At 35.8% G+C, this 4,310-nt stretch overlaps 1 non-coding gene across 1 annotated transcript; it reads left to right on the top strand.

The window, feature by feature from the left end:
- Nucleotides 1-3,903: 3,903 nt before the first annotated feature.
- Nucleotides 3,904-4,046, top strand: LOC116871504. Its single transcript, XR_004383413.1, has one exon. It is a non-coding gene; the product is annotated as a U4 spliceosomal RNA (small nuclear RNA).
- Nucleotides 4,047-4,310: the final 264 nt, after the last annotated feature.

Genomic DNA, 4,310 nt, shown 5'->3' with positions numbered 1-4,310 from the left:
ATTATCATGACCCTTAGGAAATCCTCATTCATATTGTCACATATGGAATATTTGAAATTATCTAGTATGTCTCACTTGAATATTCTCTTAAATCCAGTTTAAACTTTAAACACTTTAACTTATAAACTTTTTTTTTGAGGTGCCAACAAACAAAAAACCCTTTCTGCTTACATCACAGAAAATGTTGGTTAAACATTTTAGAAAAGGTATATCTCTGCTCAAATGCATGATACATCATTATGGGATAGTTCAAATTCATGAGAAGAACTATTTGAAGAGTTATGCTTAAATAACTACACTAGGGGCATCTGGGTGGCTCAGTCAGTTAAGTGACTGACTCTTGATTTTAGTTCAGCTCATGATCGCACAGTTGTGAGATGGAGCCCTACATCGGGATCCACACTCAGCAAGGAATCTCCTTGAGATTCTATCTCTCGTTTTCTCTCTTTTTGCTCCTACCTCCACTTTCTCTCTCTCAAATAAATAAATAAATAAATTATATCTATATCTATATGTATATGTATATGTATATCTATATCTATATCATCTATCTATATCTATATCTGTAAAGAACTACCCTAGAGGAAATTTAACCACACCTAGACCTGACTAACTGAAACAATTCTAGGCTTTGAACTGATACAAAAATGGATAAAACTTTTGGTTTACTGGAAAGAGAAAATGTATTCTTATGTGGAAGAGATGTTAATGTTGGGGTCCAGAAATCAAACTATGGTTGTCAGCTCCCAAGATGGTCCCAATGATCTCTTCTTGGTATTTATGTATTTCCATGAGTAGTACCATCTCACATTGTATCAGACATGTTGTATTCTATGAAACCAGTAGGGTATGGCAGAAATGGAGATGTGCAACGTCCAAGAGTCATATATAAAAATAATGTGCTTTCCCTAACACCTTCTCTTGGATCATTCATTTTTTTTTAATTTTATTTTTTATAAACATATATTTTTTTTTCCCCAGGGGTGGATCATTCATTTTGATGAAAGGCACCTACTATGTCATGAGGATATTCAAGAATCTTATGGAGAACCTCATATGGTTAGGTATAACAACTCCTGACCACAAATGGAACTAAATTTGCCAGGAAGTGTAAGTGAGTGATCACGGGGTGGGTTTTCCAGTCCAAGTTAAGCTTTCAGATGACTTTAGCTCTGACTAACATCTTGACTGCAATTTTCTGAAAGACCCCAAACCCAAACCACCTAGCTTAACCTTCTATTTCTGGACCCTAATAAATAATAGATGAAATGATAAATGATTGATATTTTAAGTTTCTGGGGTTTAGAATAATTTATTGTGCAGCAATAGATAACTGAAATAGATGTGGAAGTTCTAAAAAGGCTGAGGATGTGGGAATGCTGGAATGAATACAGTATATAACTTTAGAGGATGCCCTTCACCTCCATCATCAGGAAGACACTGGTGAGAGGTACACTACTTCTTAGCATCACTAAGAAGTTTAGTACCAGATCTTCTCTTGAGTCAAAGCTGGCAGTAGGTCACAAATATTGGCTTGTTCATATCCATGGATAATTATGCACCACTTTCCTCCTCTACCCCACAAATAATAGCAGCCCAGTGTAGTTGCTTAAATGCCAAAAGACAGAGGCTACAGTGATCATAGAGACTAGTGAGACTAGAGGAGAAGCCAAAACATCTTGATCCACAGGGAGTCTTGAAGACAATTAATAGAGCATAATACATCGAGGGGCCAACAACAACAACAACAACAAAAAAAAAAAAAGGCAATAAGATTTATGCTTAACATTTCTAACTGGGAAAAAAATATATATAGAATCAAGAGGCTGACAGTAGTCACCCAAATAACAAATCAAGATCCCTTGCTCAGTTCCTGGACTCAACCCAAATTTTAGGTGCAATACCCATTAACTGAAGAGATTAGGTTCCTAGGAAGTACAAACCAGTAGCATTGTGGTTAGTATTATTTCATTGTGTAAAACCTTCAAATACTTCTCCAAAGTAATTTACCACCATTTACCTGAGGAATGTAAGCATCTTCTTGACACTTCTTTCCCATTAGAGTGGTGGCTTATGGGGGGAGATAGGTAATAATGGTTTTGTGTCTAAAGTTTGGTTCATAGTGCTTGCATAGCATAAGTAGAATCACCAAGTGATGTAGGTAATTGGGGTTGATATACTTGTTAGTTGGAGTAACCTCCACATTGCAGTTATACATTGTATCAATTACAAATTGATGATTACACAGAATGAGGAGCAAGAGGAGGCTAGGATATCCACGACCTCTACAAGCATTATCATGGAAGGAGTAGAAAACCACTAAGTAGACAAAATGACTTGGTCAGTGGTCTTTGGTTCTTACCATTGGCCACTCTAGAACCAGCATGATTCGCACATAAACAAAGTGGCCAAGATGGTAAAAGTGAACCTTATGCATGAGCCCAAAAAGATGAACTCCTACTTTCCAATACTTACTTACTGCTTGATATTAAATTATCCAACAGAGAACAACAAGTACACTTGTACACTATTCTTTGGAAGACTACTTGATTACCCAATAAGTTGACTATGTTAGTACCTTTCTATCCTGCAAAGTCCAGCAACTCAACCTCATCGGGAGAGATATTTATCTCTAGTAAGTGTCAAACTTCCTGTACAAAGATCCTCATTCAATACCACTATCTATGTGCTCACTGAAAAACTGATCCACCAGCATGGAATCTGACACAACAAATCATCAGACCATTAGACCCTTCTCACAGTGAACTCTGGGATCCACCTGTGATATCACTTACCATACCATTCTGAAGCTTTTGGTCTCATAGCATATTGGATTGGGCTTCTAACGGCATAACTCACATGCCACCTGGAGATAGAATCTGAAAGAGTGTGTTGGCATCCTTCATGATGTAACCAAACATTAAATCAGACACCTGTATATGGAACAGTGTGTCTAATGAAAATAATACAAAACAAAACCAACAAACAGACAATAAACATTGGTTCAAGAACAAAGAAAAGGAAGCAGGAGTGGATATATTTATTACCTCTCCCAAAAGCCAATTAGGAGATTTTTTTTTTTTTTTGTATGAAGTCCCTGTAACTCTGGAATATGAATGATTTGAGTTTTTAGTTTACAAACAGAAATACTCTTGCCATAGGATGTAATAAGTATAACATTAAGCTACAAACTATGGTTATTTTTAGGACTGTTTAAATTTCTCAAGAGCAGGATCTGGCAGACAAGAATTAGAACCACTCTTTTGGTAAGGCAATTGACTCTGAGGAAGAAGAGGAGGGAAGACTGCTTATTTCAATGAGAGTAGTGAGGGATACGTGTGGAACCCTGGTTATCCATTTTTCCATGTCTTAATACTCCCTTTTGCTATTGCAATTGTGAGTGAACCTATGTGGCAACTCTGTCCTGAGATATAGAATCCTTTATTAAGTTATTTTGGCTTGAAGACTAGCCATAGGTATGGCTGAAACAGTCTGGCAACTTCACTGCAATATGAATCTCTCTTCTCCGTTCTTTCCACTCTTGTTTCTCAAGTTGTCAGACTGGCATTGTAGTTTGAAGGTTCTATCTGACATCTTGTAATTTATTTTTTTAAACTACATCTTATGAGCACATCATCCCTCACTGGTCACTACTCTTCTGAATTCTTACAGGAAAACCTATCTAAAACTTTCCTTTCACAATTATCAAGTATTGCCTCATAATTTTATATCCCTGACTTTTTATGCAAATATCCTCTCTGCAACTTGATTATAATCTTAGTAAAGAAGGAAAAATGATAATCAAACTAGTTCCTTAGGCATAGTAGTTATGCAACTAATGCTTTTTGATGTTGCTACTGAATCTACATATTTGAGTAGGAATAGGAATAGGAATATTACCTTAGCTTTGTGCAGTGGTAGTATCATAGCCAAAGAGGTTTATCTGAGGTGTGATTATTGCTAATTGAAAGGAATAGTATACATCATTACGTTGTCTTAACCACTAAAATCAAACTTCATTTGTGCCTGTGTATATCCGTATTATAAAATACCAACTTTAAGATCATACCATGCATATGAAGTAAAAGTGGTATGTTTCAAAATAGCATATATTATTAATTCCACAAGTATCATTCAGAAAGTTCTTGGTAATAAAATCAACTTATTAGCTATTTGCATTGAGTGCAATATCATAAGCCATAAGAAAAATGAGATTAAACAGACATGGGGTAACATGCGTCTACTCAAAAAGCTTTATGTTATGATGACTGGTGAAACACTTGGAAAATATATTTATACAAGGCAATAAA

This window comes from Lontra canadensis, unplaced genomic scaffold (genome assembly GCF_010015895.1).
Source record: "Lontra canadensis isolate GAN:19392208 unplaced genomic scaffold, GSC_riverotter_1.0 scaffold1, whole genome shotgun sequence".
Taxonomy (NCBI): Eukaryota; Metazoa; Chordata; class Mammalia; order Carnivora; family Mustelidae; genus Lontra; species Lontra canadensis.
This window is presented reverse-complemented; position numbering and strand designations above follow the sequence as displayed.